Raw genomic sequence first — 27,357 nt, forward strand, 5'->3', positions numbered from 1 at the left:
GGGTTCAGTATTCTTTCCGTAATGGTCTTAATATCATTGTGAAGAAAGTGGTAAGGGATTCTGAGAGGAAGACTAGTATTTGCGGATGTCACAATGGACAGCCCTAGGTAGACCATAGCATTAACCTATGGGCTATGCACAGCAGGAATTACCTATACACCTAAGTCGTTTTGAGAATAGAAACATTATGTGGGATGATTTATATTGTGTAATAAACCATAGGATAGATTGTTCAGCATCTTGCAGATACACAGAAACTGAAGCAAGTAGGGACTTGAGGATATGCTAGATAGTTATAACATCGTTGACATTTGGAGGACCAGCTTTCCAGTGGTAAGAGAATACACCTTCTACTCACCTGTGCATTACTCACATTCCAGGCTGCACTACATACTCGCAGATATACTGATTGATAAGTCGGTGGCTGTTGACATTCTGGATAGGGGGATATCAGATCACTCAAGTATCTTATTAAAAATAGACTATATTAATACAGCGAGTTTTAATTTGATGGAGACTGAAATGTAACATTTTGAAAGAGATAGATGTAATTGAAACGTTGGGGGAATTTATTGAAAGATATTTTAGAAACAAAGATACGTGAGATGCACGTACAATGCACTAACCATTTGTGAGAGCTTCAAAGCAGTGATGAGGTGAGACTTCATAAGTCACACGAATCACATTGAGAAACAAGCATTGGCAAACCCAACAATTTTGGCTTATGTCTAGGCATGGGAAAGACATTTTACAGCCACTGTAGCAGTGGTAATAAATGATCATTGATGGTAGCAGCTGCCAAGTGGTGTGAGTACCTGGGCATATAATATCAGTGCCTGACAAATACCTATACTTGTACACAAGCCAAAACTATTGGCTTTGCCACTACTTATTGTGATGAATCTGATGATGTCATCACTCCTTCTCCTAGGCAAACCTTTCCCCATGTCGCCATGGGATGACAGCTGCTACCTGATCCTGATCTTGGGGGCGGCCATATAAGGGAGGATCACATGGGGGAGGAGACTCTTGTGGGGGACCTGGTATACACCTTTCCCTTCTAGGGATGCCCCTTCCATTTCCCATGCCATGATGGCATATTGTGCCAATTCCTGTCAACCATCCAAGACAAAATGGCAACACCTTCCAATAATCTATACACAATACACCAAGAACTGCCCACAACTCCACAACTAAAAATACTGGGACGAAGAGGCTGAATAGAGTAATGCATATCCCCAGGGACAAGAAGCACCAGCGACACTCTAGTGTTTGTGAGTGTGTGATAGGTAAATATTGAACGGGGCGCCTGGTTACTGCCTTGCTCTGCCCAGGTAGGTACACTTATATAAATAACACAATTGAGCAAGGTCATGGAGGTCTAACTGCTGAAATAGAAATACTGAATCCTGGGTTTGTCAAAACATGAATCGGTGGATATGGGTTTTTTGAAAAAGTCTGTATACTGCAGTTTTTATTTAATGTGTGTGCAGTAAGTGTCAAGATACACTTGAATTTGTAAAGCATAGGATATTCAACATTAAAACATACATGGTGTAGTACCTGAGTTATACAAATCAAAAGACAACTATTGAAATATTACATTTTTGGCTTTTACATTCTCTACAGGTTCCTTGGGAAAGAAACTAGAGAACTCAGTGAGGTAATAGTCAGCTAATCAGCACAGTTGTGTGAAAACAATCCAAAGTTGAACAACAGCATAAACAACAAATCAACACGACAGTGTTTCGGCCATTAAGAGCTAAACTTGGTAAGCTATGGTAGTGTAGGCCTTCATCAGGACGGAATATTCTTGTGAGTGAAGTATCCTATGTAGTCTGTTGGGCTAAACAGACAGAGAATATGTCAGGAGTCAGTATAATCTACACGGTCTAGCAGTAGAAATGTAAACTGTATACATTGAGAACATGAGGATTGCGGTGCTTACCGAATCCGGGGAAGCACAATGGCTTAAGGCATCTTAGAGTCTATGTACACAGAGGAGGGTAGGAGAATTCTACTTCTGCTTGGCGGCCATTCTGTCGGTAAAGATCATGGAATAGTCAGTGGTGCTGTGAGCAGCCATCTATTTAATATGTAGGTAGTACAGGAGATGTGTCTTACCTAATAGGAGCCTGTTGATACAAAAATCAAAAAAGGAATAACTCTGCAAGGAGCCAGAGAATAGTCTCAACTCAGTTCTAAACAATAGTGATACAGTAATATTAACCTGTGATAAAATTCGGGAATGGAAAGCAGCCGTGATAAAGCTGTATTAATATGTAAATGCCCAAATGGGAGGCCAAAAAGGGCTGAGGTTGCGTTAAAGAAATGCTGAGCCAGCATGGTGCGCTACAAGAAAGTGTCAGAGGCGCTCTGAGGAAATATCCACCGAAATTCAGTGTCTGTCAAAATAATCACAGTTCCCGTATGGTGAACTACTTGTGATGCCACCAACTAGAGTATATAACATAATCATTACGGTTAGGTAAAGACAGCGTGATGGACGGTGACAGCTGCTGTATGGAGCCGACAGTGATCGCAGTCTCAAAATGATAGTAACCGCAAGGTGCGCGGTGGTTGACCTCTGTGCCGTGAGGCGCAGAAGATTTGTTTTGTGAGTGAGATGGATAGCGGGTACGAAGCCCAGACGGGGGTGAAGCCTGTTGGGTCTTACCTCCTGCAGATGCATGTTCGATTAAGGACCGCTTCAATGAGTGTGCCGGCAGTCGATCTGCCGTTTCCTGTGCGGCTCACAGTGCGTGCCGTTGCATTGGAGACGGGGATGTTTATATAGGCAGCGGCCATTTTGGAAGGCTAAGGTTTTAGGAGGTCTCTGCAAATGCCAGCTGCATGTACAGTTGGTTAATGGATAACAGTTGATTAAAAAATGCAAATTGCATTCTGTGCATCTGGTATAAATATAGGATGATTATAAACTGTGCCATAAATGCTGTGATGTTATTAAATGAATAAATAAGGCATACACTGATGGGGTACCAAAAAATTAGGACCCTATGTGTGTTATGTAGCAAACTTATGTAGTAGGCACATATAGTCAGATATTGTGCATGATGTTGCGATTGAAAGAAAAGCCCAAAAATGTAAAAAAGATCTTCAAAACTACGCTGAGGACAAGACCTATTCCTACCTTCGTGATAACTTCTACATCGAAATACAACAAGGAAACTACAATAGGAGAAATCGAGGAATCGCGTTCTCAGGCACTTCTTCCAGCAGCAGTGGCAACACAACTGGAGGCCAGGGAAACCAACAACAACAACCACCTTTTTTTCAACGAGGCATGCAACGTCCAAGGAGAAGACCAACATCACAGGGACAACAGATGCAGACCCGGCAGTGGTATTACAACTAAGGACAACAAAGAGGATTCCAATCTTCAACCTAGCCAACCACATAACTACTCTAGCGGAACAAAACCTTCTTGAGAAAGGGCTATCTTTCGTACCTGCAGCGAAAGCTCAAGCCTTTAACACCGAAGCTGAACTAAAACATTTCTTCCGAAACATTCACCTTAAATATTTTTTCAAAGTATATCTACCCGAACACTCACAATCTGGCTCTGAACGTCCAGATAAGGTGAATGACAACGCAACCAGACTAAAAATGAAATCAACATTCATGCCTCCTCCTCATACTATTCCTTGCGAATTTGAGACTTATGAAAAAATTGTAACCCTCGCCATCCAAAAGGGCTTTTCTCAGTTAAAATGTCTATCCAGACAATTTGCTCGCAGAAGAAAGGATTGCTCTAATCTAGCTGAAAGACAACCACAGCATCACGATCAAACTTGCTGATAAAGGGGCCGGCATCATCATCCTCAATACTACAGACTACGACAAAGAATGCCTATGCCTATTAAGCAACACAGATGCCTATGTACCTCTACAAAGAGATCCTACAAAGGATCTACAAGAAGAAATTCAAAGTGTGACCAACCACACCCGACAACAAGGATGGATATGCGACGATGAATACCTCTTTCTGACTAAAACACACCCACGGATTCCAGCTTTTTACATACTACCCAAAATTCATAAGAGCTCACAAAATCCACCCGGCAGACCCATTGTATCAGCGTGTGATTCCATTTTTAAACCTCTGTCAGTATACACTGACTTTTTTCTCAAACCCTTCATGAACCAAATGGCCTCCTACCTAAAAGACAGCACCGATACCATCTTAATGCTGGGAGAAATTACCATGAAACAAGAGTATATTTTGGGTACTCTGGATGTCGAGGCTCTTTACACCTCCATACCACAACAAGAAGGACTGGAAGTATTGAGAGTCTTCCTAGACAAGAGAGATGACATTGAAGCCATTCCAACCAATTTCATACTGGAATGCGTCAGACTGGCCATGACTGAACATTTTTTTCTTTTCAGAGTCCAGCTATATAAACAAGTAAAAGGGGTCAGTATGGGCGCCATCTTTGCACCCGACATAGCTGACCTTTACATGGTGCAATATGAGACAGAATATATCACGTCAGCAACCAATCCTTACAAAGACAACATCGTACTCTGGAAAAGATACATCGACGATGTCCTTTTGATATGGCAAGGAGAACAACAAGACCTGATCGCTTTCCAGCAATGGCTCAATCAATGCAACCAACATATCAATTTCACTATGCACTGGGACTTTCATGGCATTGACTTTCTTGATCTACACATTTACAGATCGGGTAATTGCTTGCAAACTGAGTTATTCCGCAAACCAACAGACTGTTATACACTCTTGCATTTTGGAAGCTACCATCCTGAAAGTTTGAAGTATAATCTACCCTACGGTCAATTTCTCAGGATCAGGAGAAATTGCACCAACCGAGACACATATGAGAAACATGCAACAGACCTTCAAAAGCGTCTATTAGACAGAGGATACCCCAGAAAAGCAATTAAACACGCTAAGAAGCGAGCTGCCAACACTGATCGAACAATATGTCTAACGAAAACCACCCAAAAATACTTGGACACGGGGGCTCTCTTGCACTGAATGGAGTTGGCAGCCTGAGTGCCGAGCTCCTGACTGGGGAATACTAAAACTTAAAAATAACCGTATTCATGCAGTAAATCCTTCTTTCCTAGCGGTGGCTTCTGTGGGAACCCCCATATCACACCCTCTCCAACTTGCAGGTCGGAGGACCCCCTGTAGCCGAGGTGGCGACCAAGGCTGTGACCAGCTCTGTGCACGCCTGACTCAATCTGCGCGGCTGCTCCAGCGCCTGCCGCTTCTCTATCTACTGTGCGCCGCGGCTGGCCCTCTTGGGGGAGGGGTGCCGCGGCCCTGAGGACTCGACTGGAGGCCATACTTGGACTTGGGGAGTTTGTGCCCCTCCGGTGCTGCTCCGGGTCTGGAGGCCCAGAGTTGTGGTGCTGGTCGGTCGGAGGACTGTGGACCCCAGCCATTTAGCCCGAACTGTGATCCCGATGCCTCGGAACCTTCCCGCCCATCGAGCTGAATTGCGGGGTGGACTTCAGCACTGCTGTTGGGGCCACGCTGGTGCGCTGGTTGTCCACCACCCCGGCTGCCCCCATGCTTAGACAAACAGCACGGTAAGAGCCTCCGGGGGGTGAGAGAGACCCCCCGGCGGGTTGCTCCTGCGCAGCGGCGGTGCTGCTCTTTGCGGCTGTGGGGGCTCCCTTGCCCCCCCCTACGGTCTGGACTGGCAGCTGGAAGCGGGTAACAAACTCTGCCCTGAGGCGCTGGGGAATACTCTCCGCTCTGGCGCTCTGTGGGGAGCGACTCCTGCACCCAAGGACTTGCATCACACAGAATTGTAAGGAGTCGCCCCCCACTTATACATATATAAACACTGGTGGCTGCGTCCCCTTATTTCGACGGATGGGACTCCTCTTCACTCGCAGCCCCCCCGTCCACTGACTCTCTGAGCGTGGCGAGTACAGCTTGTGCCCCATCTGTGGTCCTGGCCTGGTTGGGCACCGGGCGGCACGCAACTGGCTTGTGGACACCTTATTGAACGGGCCTACTGAGCGGCCCCTCCCTACCTCTACTGGCGCTATAATGAACTTGATTGCGGAGCACCGGGGCTGGCGGCGCACTAATGGGTTGCCAAGACTGAGATATAATAACAATTTCATAAGTGCCAAGTAAAGCTGGGGCCCCATATTATTTCTCTTTTGCCACGGCCCAGCACTGTACACTGACGCTCACGCTGCATACGTTTGGTCCACAGGGCTGCCACTGCTGGTGAGCGACCCCCCTGTCTATACACCCTCCGAGTGGTCCAGTTGGCCACTATTGGAAGTACTGATCGCCGGTACCGGCTGGGCTGCTCTCTGGGGTGTGCCGGTGGGTTGCCTGTGCTGGGAAACAATTGTATCCAATCATTCCGAAAAGCCACCCAGAGATGGTCGGCATCTTAATTTAGCCAGCGGACTCCGGCGCAGCCCAGCTAAGGACATTCAACACCTGTGGGTGCTGTGGGCAGATTACCCTGTGCGGGGGTACGCAAGGATCTTACTGAACGCCGCCTCTGGGGGTGGGGCTGAGATCTGGTGTTTTGGAGCAAATTAATCTGGCCCTTCAGACCCGGTGCACTTCGGGGGACCACCGGACTTCAGCCCCTACTCGATATCGGCTCAGTCGCCTAGTCTGCACGCAGTCAAACCCCCTACATCGGGCGCAGGACCCTCAACTGGAGGAGTGTGGGTTCAGCATTGCCTGTGGCGCTCACGCAACCCCTTGGAGGCGCTAAGGACATATCACACTTGTGTGGTCCCAAAATAATCCACCTGACCGGTTGACCAGGGGGGCCTTGGTGCGCCTGCCCGTGCTCCCAGAGCCTTCTTCCCACCTACACCATGACCAAAGGAGCGGGCACGGATAAGAAACAAAGCTCCCTGAACATGTTCACAAAGACCCCGGCTAAACCAACGACTGAATCGCTGGATGAGACACCGACAACATCGTCCACGACAACCCCAGATGATTCGCAGAAAATGCTGGAATATATCCGCGAAGGGTTCACGACTCTACACTCAAAACTTGATGATATGAATGGCACCATATCATCTATAAAGGCACATATCGAGAAGACTGATGGCCGGGTGGCGGAAATAGAGACCCGGGTGGGTGCCACTGAAGACGAGCTGGGTTCTCTACGTGCCACGGTATCCTCGCTCTCCACTCAGATACTGGCGGTGGAAAAGAAGAGCGACGATTTGGAATCCCGCTCGAGACGTAATAATCTGCGCATTGTCGGGGTACCCGAGGACAATATAAATGAGCCAATGGAAGACTATGTGGAACGCATCCTGATATCACTCTTAGATTCTCCGAAACTATCCCCGCAGTTCGCAGTGGAGAGGGCCCATCGTTCCTTAATTGCAAAGCCAAGGCCTGGCGCACCTCCACGGCCCATTATGGCTAGAATTCTAAATTTTCGAGACCAAGATGCTCTACTGAGGGCGGCCAGAGTCAAGGGAGAGCTGCGTCCCAGCGCTGCAAGGATCCATCTTTACCCTGACTTTTCTGTGGCGGTGCAACAGAACACAAAACCTTTGTGGCAGTCAAAAAAAGGCTATGGGATCATGGGGTTAAATACTCCATGTTATTCCCTGCCAAACTAAGGATTGAACACTTGAATCAGACATTTTCTTTAGGATTCCAGAGGAGGCCTCAAAATTTATGGACAAACACTTTCCAGGCTGATCCTCCACGTCTTCGTCAACCGCACTTGCAGTTGACACTACGCTCCACCGAGATCCACTCACAGTTTAACTTTTGTTTTTCTTCTGAACTGTTACGCTGTTGACGCTGCTTATGCTAATCACACTGTTTAAATGTATGGTATTGAGAATGTCCGAATACTCCCCCCAGTCCGGTGCATTACTGCCAGGCCAGCTAACAGGCCCCTAGGCGTTGATGCCGCTGAGTTTATTGTTGTTATGTGTGTGGGGGGTTATCATCCCTCTGTTTGGGGGTGGGATGTGGGTGGGGGAGGGGGAGATCGGGAGTTATGTTAAAAAAGACTTCACGACCACAAGAGATACCACACGAGTCACAAGATTACTTCACAGACATATGGATGCAGCGAATTGGCTGCCCCAGCTGGGCTGGCTTTGGCTACTACCGCGCTACAGACCAGAATTCAACCAACACCCCCATGCAGATGGCGGATAGTAGCTTAGCGTTCATGAGCTGGAAGGTGAGGGGTCTGGGTAACCACAAAAAGATGCGGCAGATACAGCTGTATACCGAGCGCCATGGCATAAAAATCCTATGTTTACAAGAGACCCAGGCCCGCTCAGAACAATGCGAAATGTTTGCTAAACAATGGGGGCCTCAGAGGTATTACACTAATTATTCCACTCAGAGTCGAGGTGTTCTAACTTTGATCCACAGAAGCCTTAAATTCTCATGCAGTCACTCACTGATAGACCCGCAGGGGAGATACATACTAGTCCACGGCAGACTGCAAAATCAAGAGGTAGCTATTTTGAATATCTAAGGCCCGAATATTGATGACCCAGATTTCTACCTGCACCTGGCCTCTGTACTGGAAAGTTATCTCCTGGTCCCTATATTATGGGGTGGTGACTTTAATACAATCCTAGACATAAATCTGGACAGATCAGGCTCTAGACCTCGCCAGCTTTCCAGGGCAGCACATACCATTCTGATAACACTCCCTCGACTGGCGGTTGTTGATGCCTGGCGTCTCATGTACCCTGATTCCCGTTCATACTCTTACTACTCCTCAGTGCACGACTCACACTCCAGGATAGATAGGTGGCTTATATCAGACATATTGGTCAGGTACCCGACTCATCTGGCGATCCTCCCTAGAACGTTATCCGACCACTCGCCAGTGATCATCTCACTGAACTGGGGTCACGATTACAATAGGGCAAGACAGTGGAGGATGAGCTCTCATGCGCTACTTGATCAGGTCTTCGCCTCTGAGATCGAGTCCTCCATTGAGGAGTTCTTTGAGGTAAATACTAATTCGGTGCTATCACAGGCCACCCTACGGGAATCCTTCAAAGCATATATTAGAGGCATTGCCATATCCAAGGGTAGTGGTATCCTGAAAGGAATTCGTTCGGACATTGCTGATAGCGAATCGTTCCTATCTTCTCTGGAGTCCCAATATGCCCTAGATCATTCCCCTGAAACATTGGCACTCCTAGGTTCGGAGCTAGACGCTTTCCGCAGCCTAGCTGAACGAGAAGTCAAATTCCTAGATAGCCCTCATCAGGTTAGGAGGTATGGTGAGGGAGAGAGGACAGGCAGAGTACTGGCCAGGCTGATCAGCTGAGAATTTTGAGCCCCCGACATACCCGCGATAGAGAGACCCGATGGTACATTGGCTACCTCACCACACGACATCAACACAGAATTCATTTCATTCTACTCCTCCCTATATTCGAAAGTGTATGGACCCCAGATATCAGAAATCAACTCCTATTTAGAGGACCTCCCTTTCTCGGTCCTTTCCCCTGATGCCAGTGCTTCCCTTGAGAGACCGTTCACTCCCGAGGAACTTATGCAAGCTATTGAATCGTTGGCATCTGGTAAGGCCCCGGGCCCTGATGGCCTCCCCATTGACTTTTATAAAAGATTAAAATCTCTCCTGGTTCCACACCTGCTGGTCCTATGGGAAGAGGCATGCAAGAAGGGCATACTTCCCCCCCTCACTTCGGGAGGCAATGATGACAGTCCTCCTCAAACCTGGTAAATCCCCTACCCAATGCGGCTCATATCGCCCCCTTTCCCTAATAAACTGCAACGTCAAGATATACGCTAAACTACTAGCCACCCGATTAGCCTCATTCATGCCCCACATCATCCACCCTGACCAAGCCGGATTTTCCCCCGGCAGATCTACCTCCCTGAATCTGAGAAGGCTCTTCGGTGTGATCAATAGGATCGGTCCGGAGGTGCAGGCAGTTGCGGCCACCTTAGACATGCAGAAGGCATTTGACTCAGTGTCGTGGGATACCTTTGCCGAGTCCTAGAGAAGTGCAAATTTGGTCCCAACTTTCGCGCCTGGGTTAAACTGCTGTACACCAATCCATCGGCCAGAGTCCGCACTGAAGATAGGTGCTCCACCCCCTTCCAGATAGCTAGAGGTACACGACAGGGCTGTCCCTTCTCCCCGCTAACATTCACAATAGCCATGGAACCCTTTGCTGATATGATGCATCAGTCACACTGTCATAGGGGCTTACGTATCGTGGGCCAGTCCAATATTGACTCCCTGTATGCGGATGACGCCCTCCTATATATTCGATCCCCAGAAACCAATCTTGCCCCGATCCTGAAGGAGGTGGTACGCTTTGGACACATGTCTGGACTGAAAGTAAACTTCTAAATCTGTCCTATTCCCACTTACAGATTGCACGCAACCCCGCACTGACCTATGGGGATTTGCGTGGTCCCAATCCAGCATTACTTACCTGGGGGTGCTGGTTTCCCGACACATGGGGCAGCTGAGGGAGTACAACTATCAGAATTACCTCACGACCCTAGCCACCAAAACTGATAGCTGGGCTAGACTCTCTATTTCCTTAGCGGGTCGGATAGGAATACTTAAAATTATGGTCCTCTACCGATTCACTAATATTCCCCTGTGGCCAGGTGATGACTTCTTTTGTTCACTACGCCATGTCACCAATGCCTTCCTATGGCACTCTGGTGCAGTCCGACTCAAATTGGCAACATTGACCGCTGATATGGAGTCAGCTGGGTTGGGCGCCCCTGACTTTATCAGATATTGGGCTGGAGAAACTAACGGTCAGCGATCGAATAATTGGCTCCCTTATCCTCAAACCCATCCCAGCTGACCCGGACCCAGCGGACCCGGTAGCTAGTACATCTCTTGCTACTACCAAGATCTGGAAGCTGGTTGACGTCCCACATCCTTTTCACAGGGACCTTCCGCTTTGGAATTTCTTCTCTGATGTCCCACACATCCCACAGTCCATTGTATCCCGATGGGCTGATGCAGGCTTCCTGACACTCCGAGATGTCTTTGAACAGGGCATCTTTCTAGAATGGGCAGACCTCCCAACGCCTCTCAAGCAGAAACCATCCGCATGGTTACAATACTCTTCGCTCCGGAAAAATCTTAAAGCCAGTTACCCCAACTTCCCCACAGTCCCGCCTGACGAACCTATAATTGCAGAATTGTGCTCCTTTGAATCCTTTACGGGGAAAATATCAAAACTTTACACCCTACTGCAGGCCAGAGCTGCCCCCTCCTTTATTAAACTAAGACAATCGAGATCACTGATGAACGCTGTTAGCATGCCCACATCGTTGTGTGGGTGGGCCGCCGTTGCGGCCCCGGCGCGAGACGCTCCGGACATGACGTTGGGGATAGGGAGGGGCGGGACGAGGGTGCGGCAGTTGCCGCCAGTTATTTAATAAAGAAGGTTGTGTGCAAAGTCCCGGCTCCCGCATATCATTGGGAGAGGGCCTCCAGGTACCATGCACTCGGGTACCAGTTTAACAATGGCGATGAGGGTTTACGGGCTCCATCCGTGCCGTTGCGAGGTATGCTGTCGGGCAGTTTAGCACGTTGGTGCATTACTCAGCACACTAGCCCCACGAATGCTGGGGCACGGGCGCACGCAGGAGGACCTGCAGAAATCGCGCACAGTGCGTGGACGCCACATGCCCACAGCCACACGCCCCTCACGGGGAGACCACGCGCACGCAGGGGCATAAGCGTATGCAGGAGGAACTGCACAAAGCCACAGCGGCGGACGACGGGCCCGGAAAAGCAAGCCACATCAAGCGGTAAGCACTGCGGAAGCCCCACAGTGGCCTCACTCCCCGCCCCAAACATCATAAGCTCTAAGGAGCAGGCCACTAAGACCCTCCACCTCACAAGAGTCAGCCAGGCAAAGGAGGGGAGGCGTACATGCAAGGAAAAGAACACTGAAGTCAACCCCAAAGAACAAGGGAGAACAATATAAATCATAATGTCAGACCAAGAAAGCGCCACAGCGTCATCATCAGGAGGGGCAAATGCCACAGCACCGTCTTCGAGGGGGGCAGATGCTTCTCAAGGCAACAACCAGCCCGCCCAAAACAAAGGGGGTGCATCACAAGTCATGCACATGCCCAACCCATTTGAGATACGGGACACATCGAACCTAGGACCTCGTTGGGTCATATGGCTTCGGGACTTCAAGTTTTATGCCGGTGCCATAGGGCTAACGGACGTCGCGAGACTGGAGAACACGCTGTTCATGGCAATAGGGCCAGCGGCAAGAGACATAGTGGGCAAATTGCTAAATGTAGACACGGTAACATATGGGGAACACTGTGCTAAACTGTCGGAATATTTTGCGCCGCACACGAACGTTGATTATGAACGTGATATCTTTCACACGACCAGACAAGAAAAGGGAGAGTCTATAGACAATTTCGTCATACGCCTTCGCATTAAACTGAACCACTGTGAATTCCACAAATATTCTAATGAAGAAGCCCTCAGATCCCAAGTGATCGTAGGATGTCTCTCACAACCATTCCGCAAACAACTGCTACAGAAACAGAGGTCACTGGATGAAATTCTAGCACTGGCCCGCATGGAAGCCGCAGTCGACTCTCAACTGGACAACCTGGGCAAGGTCTCCATACAACAGCATGCAGAAAACGCTGACACAATCAGCAAATTATACGCTAGCCCCACTCAAGGAGGCAAACGCCCAGAGGCCACATGTTATAAATGAGGGTATGAATACCCTCATGCAGAGGAATGCCCAGCTATAGGACAACAATGCGCCCCGTGCGGGGGCATGGACCACTACAGGGCCATGTGCAAAAATGCACCAGCACACACACCAGGGAAACCCTGAACGCAGAACAAGCGCAGATACAGCCGCCAAAGTCCACCTAGATCCCGAGGGGAGAGTGACTGCCAAAACACGAGAAGAGAAGATAGAGATCGGAAAAGCCTCTACACTCGTTAGGACAGACGCCCATCAGAAGATACCAGACGCTCACAAAGAAGGCGTTTTGTGAGGTACATTGAGATGCGATCCCCCACCAGCAGCGACACCCCATCGTCTGAGGAAGATCAAAGAAAAAAGGGTTATGTGCGGGCCCTAAATAACAACACCACAGCTACTCAACACAGCCCCATACTCATGCTACATGTGAACAACACCCCGCTCAAATTCCTAATAGATACTGGAGCGACGGTCAATATCATCAGCGGACAAGCATACAAGTCGCTCACACCGCCACCAAAAATCAAGAAAGCCTCAGTGAACATATATCCCAATGGCGCCACAACGCCTCTATCGTGCAAAGGCACAATCATGGCTTGGTGTACCCACAAGGAACATACAGCAAAAATCCTGTTGCACATCCTGATAACCGAAGCTAACAGCGGGTGCATTCTAAGTTTCCGAACTGCAGTGGACATGGGTCTCGTACACATCCTATGCCAGCTGATGGCCCATAAATACTTTGCCAAACCAGAGGCAATTGAACAAACCTTCCCAAAACTATTCACCGGTCTCAGTAAACTGAAGAACTGAAAAGTGCACCTTCACATAAATCCGTCCGTCAAATTCGTGGCTCAGCGCTATCGAGGTATCCCGATCAATATTCAAAGACAGGTGGAGGATGAACTCGACAAACTCATTAAAATGAACGTCATTGAACCCATATCCGGCCCCACGCCCTGGGTATCACCCATCGTCCCTGTACCCAAGAAATCACCTGATGGATCCATACGCCTGTGTGTCGACATGCGCAGAGCCAACATCGCCATTGAGAGAGAGAGAGACACCAGACACCCAGAATCACAGACATGATCCACCTTCTCCACGGAGCAAAGATCTTCTCGAAGCTTGACTTGACGAAAGGATATCATCAAATTGAAATAGCGCTGGAATGCCGATACATTACCACATTCGTAACCCACCTTGGCCTGTTTCAGTACAAATGTCTGAGCTTCGGCATTTCATCCGCCAGGGAAATTTTTCAAGAGGAGACTCGCAGAGTGATTCGGCATGTCTCGAACTGCTTGAACTATTCAGACGACGTTCTTGTATACGCCAAAACACAAGAGGAGCACGACATGGCACTTCACAGAGTGTGTCAGGCACTAGAGGAAGCTGGACTAACGCTAAACAAAACAAAGTGCGAATTCTCAAGAAGGTACTAAGATTCTTTGGCCAGATCTTTTTGGACAAAGGAATGAGACCGGATCCCGACAAAGTCAAAGCACTCAACTCGGCCAACCCCCCTGAAAACACGATGGACCTGCGCTCGTTCCTGGGGTTGGCCAGCTACTGCTCCAGGTACTTGAAGGACTACGCCACCGTGAGCAACCCCCTACAACTGCTTATGTGCAAAGACACACCATTCATATGGTCAAAGGAGTGCCAGAAGGCATTCGAAGCAATCCGTAATGCCATCTCACAGGCGGAAGACATGGCATACTTCGACGCATGCCGATACACTGAAATAATTGTGGACGCCAGCCCCGTAGGACTCGGCGCATACGTACCCAAACAGACCCGGCCGAGCCACGCAACATCTACATAGTGGCTTATGGCATGCAGGAGTTTGACCACCATGGAACAGGCATACTCGCAAGCGGAAAAAGAAAGCCTGGCAGTGTATGGGCGTGCAAGTAATTCCATCTGTTTCTATTTGGTAAGGAATTCATGATAGTCACGGACCACCAGGCACTGCTCACCATCTATGGTGACCCCAAAGCCATGATGCCACCAAGGATCGCCAGATGGGGCCTGCGGCTACAAGACTATAAATTTACAATAAAGCACCGCCCTGGCAAGGAAGAAAACCCTGCGGACTACCTATTCTGTCACCCCACGGCCTCGAACGCATCTCAACCATCCATCGCAGATGCATACATAAACTACGTGATTCACCACCTCCAACCACTGCCGGTGGGATGTGCCGAACTGTCGGCGCAATCGAAGTTAGACCCAGCTCTCCGGATAGTAAGACACTGCCTGCTGACAGACAAGAAAACCCTCATGAGGCAGCAGGCGAGATCAGAAGTGGACACGACGCGGGAAGACGTCAAGTGGCTCGACCAAGTCCGAGATGAACTAACGGTGGTGGATGACCACATACTGTTAAAAGGCTGCAAGGTGATCATCCCAAGAACTCTCCGGGAAAGGACAGTACACCTGGTCCATGAGGGCCATCGAGGGGTGGTAGCAACAAAGCGTCTCCTTCGACAAAAGGTGTGGTTCCCGCAGCTTGACCGCCTGGTAGAAACCATCGTGGGAGGCTGCCACATCTGTGCACAGGTGGCCCCACCACCACATCCAAACCCATTACAGACGTCACCACTACCAAAACAGGTGTGGGAGGAACTTGCAGTAGACCTGTTTGGACCGCTGAGCGACGGCACACATGTAGTAGTGCTCATGGATGAACACTCACGATTCCCAGACGCGCAGATCGTTGAAAGCAGTGAGACATCAAGCGTCATCCCAGCACTTGACCGAATGCTGTCAGCATACGGGATTCCCAAAGTCATAAAGTCGGACAACGGTCCCACCTTCATTAGCCACGACTTCCAAAAGGTTTGCCAACTACATGGGTTTCGAACATCGGAAAATAACCCCTCGCTGACCACAGGCAAACAGCATGGTTGAAAGGTTCATGGCCTGCGTCAAGAGGACCTTACAAATCTCCCACATTCAAAACAAACCATTTGAGCAGGCTCTCAACCAACTGCTCAGGGAATACAGACACACGCCCCACAGCACGACAGGAATATGTCCCGCGGACCTACTATTTCGGAGGCCGATCACCACGAGGCTACCTGAGGATCCCCAGTCAAAGGAACTGACAGCTCTAGAACAAGAGGCAAGAGTCAACGATGAAACGAGCAAGGCAAAGACAAAGGAAATCACAGACAGGAAGAGACGTGCCCGCGAAAATCCTATGCAACCAGGTGACGAAGTATGACTCAGGCACGATGGTCACAGCGCAGAGGAGTGACTGCTCGTCAGTTGCACTAAACAGCTCGCATTTCAAACACATAACACCCCACCAGGGAGATTGCTGGGAAATGGACAGAGACAGTGAAGAGGACAGAACCCGTGAAGAACCGTACCACGGAGATGGCGAAGAGTCTGGAAGTGAGGTAAATGCAGCGATACCCACGACTGAGAGGATGACTCTGTGCAAGTCAAGGCGCCCCCAGAGGAGCCGCATGAAGCCACTTCGTCTCATAGAAGAAATGGGGTAAGAACAAATGACAATGGACTTGCATGTTAAAAAGGGGGGAGATGTTAGCATGCCCACATCGTTGTGTGGGTGGGCCACCGTTGCAGCCCAGGCGCGAGACGCTCCGGACATGACGTTGGGGATAGGGAGGGGCGGGACGAGGGTGCGGCAGTTGCCGCCTGTTATTTAATAAAGAAGGTTGTGTGCAAATTTCCGGCTCCTGCGTATCATTGGGAGAGGGCCTCCAGGTACCATTGCCGACTCGGAACGCTGCCTTACCTGCTACTGCCTGCTGATTTGGATACTTCACTGCTCGCACGCTGCCAAACGCTGGTCCCAAATGTGAGCACGTACCCACAGTGTTTCCTACAACTCTCGCTTTAAGCGAATCCAATTTAAAGTGTTGCATAGATATCATCAAACTCCAGATAGACTACACCGCATGTTCAGCGAGCTTTCCCCCAACTGCCCTAGATGCGGCTCTGACCAAGCTCACTACATTCACATGATCTGGTCCTGCCCACGTCTGGCGCAATTCTGGACCGAAATATGCTCCACATTGTCAGCTGTACTAGATCACACAATAGTCCCATCCCCGGCCCAATGCCTCTTCCATGATTTCCCACGGTTGGGATGCGACTCAAGGAAGCTAGCCGGACTCTGCATGGTACTAGCGGTATGCTGCATATTGATGAACTGGCTCCAACCTAGACCACCCACTTATGCGCAATGGCTCAGGACAGTCACATGGGCGCATGATATGGAGGAGACCTGGGTTATATTACAACATCTGCGCTCCAGACCGAAGGACATATGGCGGAAGTTTCGTACTTATATGTCCGCATGAATCTGAACTCAGACACAGAACCCTCTGCCGCCCCCCCGCTAGTGCTCCTCTGTGAAATATGACTCTCAGATCCGTTGGCCGGAACACCACGCTGGCCCCACCCCCCTCGAATTGTAACTGTAATGCCAGCGCTTTACTGTGAAGTATGTATAGTGTTAAGGCTTTTTTGTCGATTGCATTGTGACCATTTCGGTTAATTGTGTGCTTGTCAAGTGAAATAAATAAAGGTTTTAAAAAAAAAATACTTGGACAGATTGGTATGCGTCACAACATATAGTCCTCTCTGCAACTTGATAAAGAAGACCATTAAACAGCACTGGCGTCTGATTAAGAACACTGGATCTCTCCACAAAGTACCACTCTTCGCATTTAAGAAAAATCGGATCATCAAAGAATCACTGGTACACACCTTTTTGGAACCACCCAAGCATCAAACCACCCTGTGGAATTTGCCTCCCATCCAAGGTCACTATCGATGTGGGAAATTGTCAGGAATACCCCGAGGAAGGCTCCCCATTATCCTACACGTAAGGTCACAAAGTTCCCACAACGCCAAAACCATCGCAAAGCTTCAGCAATCACGTTACCATGGCGTCTTTGGCTGCCGCTCCACAAACAACGCTATCGCACTTCATGGTGGAGGAGTCACGTGCTTGTACGCCCACCCGTTAAAACACTTCCGGGTGACCGCACTCGCCGCTTCTGATTGTTTCAATCTTAGCGCTAGCTGGTTTGCTCCAACTCTTGTTCTTGTTTTGTCCTTTTGTTCTTGGCCTGTGTTCCTCTGATCTGCCCTACCTTTGCTCCCCCTCGTTTCCCAATCCTCCTAGTATCCTCGATCCTTCATTGAAAGCCTCCTGCAAATTGCTGACTCGGAACGCTACCTTACCTGCATCTGCCCTCTGATTTGGATACTTCACTGCTGACACGCTGCCGACTCGGAACGCCACCTTACCTGCTACTGCCTGCTGATTTGTCTCTTCGATGCTCTCACATTGCCGACCCGGAACGCTACCTTACCTAAAACTGCCTGCTGAATCTGTACTTCACTGTTTACACGTTACCAACTCGGAACGCCAACTGGACTTGCCCCGCCTCTCGAATTGGTTACCTGTGTCCGCACATCATTGACTCGGACTTCGTTTCTACACTGCAACCGGAAAATCCCACAACTGGTCATACGGTTGTCAAGCTTTCTGAAACAGAATCTGGAGAGAGCCTGCATTACCCAATACTGTGCGTCCGGAATAGAGTCTTCCACTTGGCGCTTAGTTCGTGAGGCGTCCTCATTTCGGCGGGACAGGTACGGACTAGAGACTGCCTATTGTACTGTTTGGGGGTCCTCGTGCAGTCGGGTATAGGGTAGATTGGGTATTGCAGAGCTCCTCCATAATGTCTCATCAGAGAGCTGTCGGTAAGTGTCCAAACCCATTCAGTTAATGTCCTTTTAATGTATAGTCATGTTCTTTCCTAGCTAGTTCTAGTCCATACATTGATTGTATTTTGTTCTTACTCTTGTGAAGTTGCATCTGTGAAATTGTGTCTGAAGCCCGGCTCCTGAGTTCCATTCGGGGGGGTCTTCATCTGTCATCCATCGGGTGTCCAAGGAACCACCCTTCGGCTCCTGCTTATCAGCTGCTGCAGCGACCCTGTCTTTCGGCTGACTACTACCTTTGTAGTTTTCCTTTTGGAATACAAAGGGAGACGTTGGCAGGGAGAATTCTACGGCTACACGTCGAGAGTTCCCTGACTCCGGATTGGCAAGCCTGATAGAAATATACAGCATGCCAATTCACAGAAACCAGAAAAGTGTTCAAATATAAGGACATCACTTGGACCCTATGAGATCACACCAACTGCAACACTAAACGGGTCGTCTACATTATAATATGTCCTTGTGGACTCTTGTATGTGGGTAAAACCATGAGAGCAGTGAAAACAAGAATCTGCAAGCATCGATCATGTATAAAAAAACAAGGTGCCCGACAAACCCTTCGTGGAACACTACCTCAAGAAACACCATACCACCATGGACATCAAGTGGTTTGCGATACAGAAAGTGACCACCACCAAAAGAGGTGGCGACATTGACAGAACCCTCACCCAACTAGAACAGAAATGGGTCCACAAACTTCACTGTGAAAGAAGGCGTAAACATCACCCTAAAGTGGAAGCACATCTTATAAACAACGAATGTGACCTACTAATAGTAACTCTGAGATAATTGCAATGTTGAATGACTGAGCCTTAGGTATACAATGCTGAAAACCCATCAATATCATTGAGGAATTACTACAATAGTAGCTTTGAGAAAAGTGCAATGCTTAATGACTGTTTCTCATGTATAAAAAACCCAACATTTTAATTGAGAAATTATTATAATGTGAAAATACGTTGGCAATGGATGTACAAACTAAGTGATTTTCTGTTACATGGCTATGACACACAAAGATTTACTCCACATTTGGATATGGTAAACTACGCCATGCTCTTTGTTACACATCTTTTTCTGCGACCCACCGGCCTTATGCAACATCATGCACAATATCTGACTATATGTACCTACTATATAATTTCGCTACATAACACACATAGGGTCCTCATTTTTTGGTACCCCGTCAGTGTATGCCTTATTTATTCATTTTATAAGATCACAGCATTTATGGCACAGTTTATAATCATCCTATTTTTATGCCAGATGCACAGAATGTAACTTGCATTTTTTACTCAACTGTTATCCTTTAACCAACTGTACATGCAGCTGGCGTGTATAGCGACCACCTAAAACCTCAGCCTTCCAAAATGGCCGCTGCCTATATGAACATCCCCGTCTCCATGGCAACGGCACGCACTGTGAGCTGCGCAGGAGACGGCAGATCGACCGCCGGCACACTCATTGCAGCGGTCCTTTATCGAACGCGCATCTGCAAGAGGTAAGACCCGACAGGCTTCATGGCCATCTGGGCTTCGTACCCGCTCTCCCTCTCACTCACAAAACAAATCTTCTACGCCTCACGGCACGCAGGTCACCCGCCGCGCACCTTGCAGTTACTTTTATTTTGAGACTGCGATCACCGCCGGCTCCATACAGCTGCTGTCACCGTCCATCACGCTGTCTTTACCTAACCGTAGTGATTATGTTATATACTCAAGTTGGTGGCATCACGAGTAGTTCACCATACGGGCACTGTGATTATTTTGACAGACACTGAATTTCGGCGGATATTTCCTCCGAGCACCTCTGACACTTTCTTGTAGCGCACCATGCTGGCTCAGCATTTCTTTAACGCAACCTCAGCCCTTTTTGGCCTCCCATTTGGGCATTTACATATTAATACAGCTTTATCACGGCTGCTTTCCATTCCCGAATTTTATCACAGGTTAATACTACCGTACTCAGTATTGTTTAGAACTCCATTGAGACTATTCTCTGGCTCCATGCTGAGTTATTCCTTTTTTGATTTTTGCATCCGCAGCGAGAACTCCACATTTGTCTCTCCCGGACTACGTACTGCATTAATTGTTCTGCCTACTGTTAGAACTCTATCTAATCAACAGGCTCCTAATAGGTAAGACACATCTCCTGTACTACCTACATATTAAATAGATGGCTGCTCACAGCACCACAGACTATTCCATTATCTTTACCGACAGGAATGGCCGCCAAGCAGAAGTAGAATTCTCCTACCTTCCTCAGTGTACATAGACACTAAGATGCCTTAAGCCATTGTGCTTCCCCGGATTCGGTAAGCACCGCAAACCTCATGTTCTCAATTTATACAGTTTATATTTCTACTGCTAGACCGTGTAGATTATACTGACTCCTGACATATTCTCTGTCTGTTTACCCCAACAGACTACACAGGATACTTCACTCACAAGAATATTCCGTCCTGATGAAGGCCTACACTACCACAGCTTACCAGGTTTAGCTCTTAATGGCCGAAACACTGTTGTGTTGACTTGTTGTTTATGTTGTTGTTCAACTTTGGATTGTTTTCACACAACTGTGCTGATTACCTGACTATTACCTCACTGAGTTCTCTAGTTTCCTTCCCAAGGAACCTGTAGAGAATGTAAAAGCCAAAAATGTAATATTTCAAATAGTTGTCTTTTAATTTGTATAATTCAGGTACTACACCATGTATGTTTTAATGTTGAATATTCTATGCTTTATAAATTCAAGTGTATCTTGACACTAACTGCACACACATTAAATAAGAACTGCAGTATACAGACTTTTTTAAAAAAAACATGTCCACCCAGTCATGTTTTGACAAACCCAGGATTCAGTATTTCTATTTCAGCAGTTAGACCTCCATGACCTTGCTCAATTGTGTTATTTATATAAGTGTGTTATAGGTGCCAGGACATTTAAAAGCTTTACCCAGCATGGAGTGAGAGAACGCTACCTGGGAAAGCTGAGCCCTCTCGGTGTTGACCGAGGGACTGTGAGGACGTCAAGATGACCATGGGGCTGGCAAGCTTGGGAGAAAGAAAGAGACAGAGGACTGCAGAGGCAAGTTCATTGTGCAATGAACATGAGAGCGAAGGAGTAACAAATGTCCTAGTGGCCACAGGATGCTGGACGCAGCCTCACTGCCACCCAAACACGGTGTGCCAGCCCATTGGAAAATGGGAGCCACAAACGATGTGGGAGCCCGCGAGGTGCAGGTGGGACACCGAAGTGCTGCCTCCTGTCTCCCGTAAACGAATTGAAGAATGCCACAAGACACCAGGGAGTGCTATGGAGAGAGAGAGAATGGGACACCCGGGCACTTTGGCAATGCTGCAAGAGAAAGACAAACACATATGAAGTGAATGAGAAGGAACATGTAACCCAAGATTACCCGAAAAGGGTGCACTGAATAAATGTGAGAGAAAAACAAATCCTCAAGTGTATAAAGTAAATCAGATAAAAAGTCCTGGCTGGAGAGTAAACCAGGTGAAAGCAAGTCTTCAATTGTATAAAATAAATCAGATGAAAGGCCCTGGCAGGAGAGTAAACCAGGCAAAAGCAAGTCTTCAGTTGTATAAAGTAAATCAGAAGAAAAGCCCTAGCAGGAGAGTAAACCAGGCAAAAGCAAGTCTTCAATTGTATAAAGTAAAACAGATCGCAAGCCCTGGCAGGAGAGTAAACGAAGCAAAAGCAAGTGTGCAATTGTATGAAGCAAATCTGATGAAAAGCCCTGGTAGAAAAGTACACTAGGCCAAAGTCAAGTGTGCAAGTGTGCAAAACAAATCCTATAAAGAAGTCCTGGCAGGAGAATACACCAGGCAAAATGAAGACTGAAAGCAAAAGTTAAACAAAGTGGAAAAGAACCTAGCAGGGGAGTACACCAGGTATCCTACGAAGTTGAAACTTAGATCCAAGTTATTTCTTTTTGTACACAAGTATTTTGTTGAACAAAGAGCCCCAAGGAAGATTCATGCCCTTTGGAATTTGAAGTGTCTTGAAGAGAAACCTGGGGAAAGGAGTTCTTCCCTGGAACTGTGACTGTCATACATTGGGAACTTTTGTGTTGGAGTTCTGCAATTCATTTGAACTCAAACGTTTGGCGACCTACCAGGCCAAATACATTACCATTCACATAATAGAGTGGTTTTATAGAATGTGAGGGCAAGGATAGGATTTCAGACACCGGACATTTTGTTCTGGACACTTTGACAAAGGACAGACCTTTACTTTTGGTTGAAGTAGGGAAATACCTCCTAGAGTAGGGATAGGGAGGACTTTTCCAACCCCCTTTTATTTTGAATAAAGATTTATAGCCAAAACTACGAGCTCACTGTGTCTGCATCTCATACTTCAGTGAAGGACAGGCATAGTGCTTATAAATCGAGTAGCTGAAGGTAGACCTGGTTAACATGTTTATATTACACCAATAGTGCTTTTACACCTCCAATTAAGTAATTCATTTTCAGAAGACTTAGAGATAGATATAGATAGAGATAACGAGAGACAGAGAGAGGGAAATAGATATAGAAAGATAGAGTCATAGAGGCAGAGAGATAGAGGGAGAGAGACAAAGAAAGATAGACAGTTAGATAGAGAGAGAGATAAAAAGAGATAGAGCGAGATAGGTAGTGGGAGATATCGATACAGAGAAAGATAGCGAGATAGATAAAAATAGAGATCGAGAGATGGAGATAAATAGAAAGATAGAGAGACAGCAGGGGTGATGTGTGCCTTGCAAAAGTAGACTGGCACTGCTGCTCTGCTGCAGTAAGTGAAACAAGGAGTGTGGGGTCTCTGTTCTATCAGCTTGAACAGAGACTTCACGGCCTCGTTTTTCCCATAACAGTGGCACAGGGCAGATAAGAGGAGCCCACCTAGGTTTTGTTTTCTCACCTTTGGGAATGGATGCTGAATGCACGTGCCTCAGTCAGGCAAAGGCAGGAACCTCTCAGCATCACCTACCTAGCAGCCAACTTTTACTCTTATAAAAAGTGGGGCCCGGCGGCACACGAACAGGCTGCACTGTGGTCAAAAGAAAGATCACTCCATAGCCCCAGCTTTGACACAGACACCTGACATGGCACAGTACTATGGAGTGGGCGAAAATGAGTTAAACAAGTGACTATTGGATTGCATAGGCATAATGGAGCATGAAATAACATTTTGTGTGTCAGCCAATTACACCACAGAATTTCCAGTTGTCATGCCATCCACGAAGTCAGATAATCCCATGCAATCCGATCTAGATTTCTTTTTCCAAAAAAAGTCATTGCCATGTAACTGCTGAGAACAGACAAGTTGATAGGGTTTTAATGGTAAACGTGATCACAGCCAACGACCGATTGAACAGTGGGAAAACTCTGGGTCTGGATGAAGTACCAGATGAATTCTATCACTCATTCTCAGAGCAACAGGCTCCTGTATTATGTATCTTATAACATTATATTTTAGATAAGAGTGAGCTATATTCCGTGATGAGTGAAGCGTTCATAACACAGATTCCAAAACAGGAGAAGGACCTTTCAAAACGTGAAAACCTTCACCCAATTTCACTCCTTAATGTTGTCAAGTACCTTGCCTCGTGAACGTGGAGTTTATTGAGTTTTGTTTGGAATGTTTATTCAACACGGTTCCAAGTTGCACCCGAAGGCAATAGGAGCACCCACCACCTTCCCACCCTGAGTGGTTGAAACTCGGGAATGGTCAGGGATCGACACCCTATAACACAGGCTCGCCTCCCAGAAACTGCGTGGTGTGGGAACGGTGCGGATACTGGTTCGGGAGGCGTAAGAATAACAGGCAACAAGATACCCAAAGAGAGCCAGGTAATGGGTACAGGAGCACAAGCAGGAGGAACTCAGAGCAGGGATGCACCAGGATAGGTGGAGGAAGGGAAGGAACGGAACCAGGAAAAGGCACATGGCAGGAATAAGCCGGAAGCACCACAAAGCTGGCTGGGGCTGGCCGGCACTGTTAGCGTTAAGACGCACTGGGTGATGGTCTCCATTTTATGAGTGCCACAACTACAACAGACCGTCCGTTGGGCCATGGCACCTTTCTATGGCAACAAGCCATAATAACGTGGAGCCATACGCATTGTACGGACTGAGTGTAAGACGCACGTGTGTCATGGCCGTGACCCTCAGAGTTACGTTGAATGCGAGTGGGTCACTGCTGCCATTCCTGGACTGCTGTTGCCAGGAAAGATGTCCCACATTGCCCTCATGGGAAAACACATCCTCACAGATAAAGGCACCAGCCTGTTGCAAGTGAGAGGTAGCAGCACTGCTGGCAATTGTGCATATGACATTATACATAGTTTACAGACAGGATTTATCAGGCAGAGACATGGTTATGATAGTATCAAAACACTTATAGATTTGTTTGGGCTAAATGATGTGACTACCTGCGAGGCAGCTTTAGTCTTCCTGGACGCAGAAAAAGAGTTTAAAAGGATTAATTGGACATTTCTGGAACATACATGATATACGATGGGTTTTGGCCCTGTTTCTTTAAAGACGATAGTGTCTATACACAATGAAGCATCAGCAGAGGTTTGGGATAATGGAGTAGTGTCAGGCACATTCTACTTAAAACAAGACAACAGACAGGGTGGGCCTCGCTCTCCATTTTCATTTAACATTGCTTTGGAATCTCTTGTAGCACACTTACGGCCGGAAGGCAGAGTAGAAGGAATACAAATAGGGAAGTAAGAAAATAAGGTTTTATCATATGCTTATGATATACAATAGTCATTTTATCTAAGCCTTGTAAATGTAGGGTAATACAAAAGAGCATGTCTGAGAAAGGCGGCAAACTTTCTGGGCATACAAATGAATTGGTCTAAAATTGAAGTACTTCCAATTTCAACACATTGTGTTAGGAGGGCTTTTTAGAGCTGGAACTTCAAATGTTTCGATCATATGTAAACTACTTAGGTGCATACCTAGTGCGAGATCCAACAACGATTTGGAAGCCCATGTCAGTTAAGTATTTGGGCCAGTATAACCACAATCAAAATTACTCTTCTTCCTAAGGCTGCACGCATTATGTAATCTCTACCATTGCCATTTACTAAGGCAATTATTAAAAGGATGGATAACATTTTCAGTATTAATGGGGTGAAAATACATTACTGAGAAATCCTCACTACATATTTATATGCAATGTTAAAAGGTTTGGCTATCTGGACCTTGGTAAAAATCAAAAGGAATTTTTGCATAAAAGAAAAGCGGCATAATATGGAAACCTCTCCAGTTGGGATGACATAGAGAAACGTGAAGGTCCCATTTACACTACATAACATATACTCAATTGGAAAAAATGGCACCTATTGGTAAGTCTTACCTAGAACAACTAGTCGAGAAGCACTAATCACATGCCTAGATGAAACCAATCCGAATATTTTGTCTCATAAAAATGCATCTTTATGGCATAAACTGGCACTTCAAATGGAAAACGTTATATTGGAGGAGTTAGTTTACAAAAGGTCTGAAGAGGATAGGGGATGTTATGGAAGAGGAGCAAATAATCAGCTTTGACTATGTGGTAAATGTCACTTAGGGAGGTGGGAATTGATAAGATATACAGCACATATATCACTTTTATTGCAGATACTTAAGATGGAAAGTCCACTCAGAACTTTGTATATTATTTGTCACCGTCCCCACCCCCCTTGATGGTGTCAACATTCCTCAAACTCATGCCTACAAAGTTAGAATATACTGATCAATGGGATAGATTACTGCAAAATTGGTCATCAGAATTAGACAGTAATATCACTGGAGAGCAAAGGGAGAGAATAGCAGGAAGGGCCTACAATGTGAAATGTGATCTTAATGTGCATATCATGCAACATAGATTTGAAAGGCACTTGTATTGCAGTCATGACAGAATACAAACACTAGGTTTACTAAACAATATTACGTTCTGTTAGCAATAGGGGACTTTGTTACACATGCTGTTAACAATGTTACATATTACTGGACGGAGATGTAAGGCTAAATATGATAATGAATATATGCAATGACAAAAACCCTATCCAGACTGTTTTACTTTTGGATTTGAATGAAAAAGAGATTGGTTGTGGTCACCGAAATGGATTGACAAAGCGTTAGTCATAGCTCAGAAACAGATCTTGAGAGTCTGGAAAACCAGGAAGAAGTCACAAGTTTCAAACTGGATCATTAACCTTCACTTCTTATTTAATTATGAGAAGGCGGAAGAAAGACCAGTGATATGAGCTTGTACAACACCTAGGGGCACTATTACTTGTAACAATGATCTTGATTGGATACACAGTAGCAATAACAACAGAGTATGAGTGAAATGTGTATGTATTCTTGTCTATGCACATATGTATTGTTTCTCATCTAGATATACAGAAGAACTTATTTTCTTGTTTAAATATACAGAAAACTGTATTTAATTTGCTGCAAGAGCACAGGAACATTCTGAATTTACTGGATGGCTATTTTGAAGCAACATATTTGTTGTTTTATTTAACTTTTTTTTCTCCTTTTAGTTAATAACGCCTAATAAACAGACAGTACAATTCTATATGGCCATCACTGCAGATGTTGTAAAATATGCGTTTGCTGTCCTGTGCACTTGGAAACAACCTTGTTAAATTTTTAAATAAGAGAGACGTGTTGAGGTATGTGGAACATAGAACACTCAGGAAGCAAGTTCAGTAGTGGTGGTTGGGAGATTAGATGAGGGGCTGCTGTACACAAGTAGCTGTGTGCCCGCAGGCTCCAAATAAAATAACTTGTACTTACCCCTCTATCTCTGGAACTTCTTTATTGGCGACGAGGTGGA

Source organism: Ambystoma mexicanum, chromosome 12, assembly GCF_040938575.1.
Source record: "Ambystoma mexicanum isolate Mex_15411 chromosome 12, UKY_AmexF1_1, whole genome shotgun sequence".
In the NCBI taxonomy this organism is placed as follows: Eukaryota; Metazoa; Chordata; class Amphibia; order Caudata; family Ambystomatidae; genus Ambystoma; species Ambystoma mexicanum.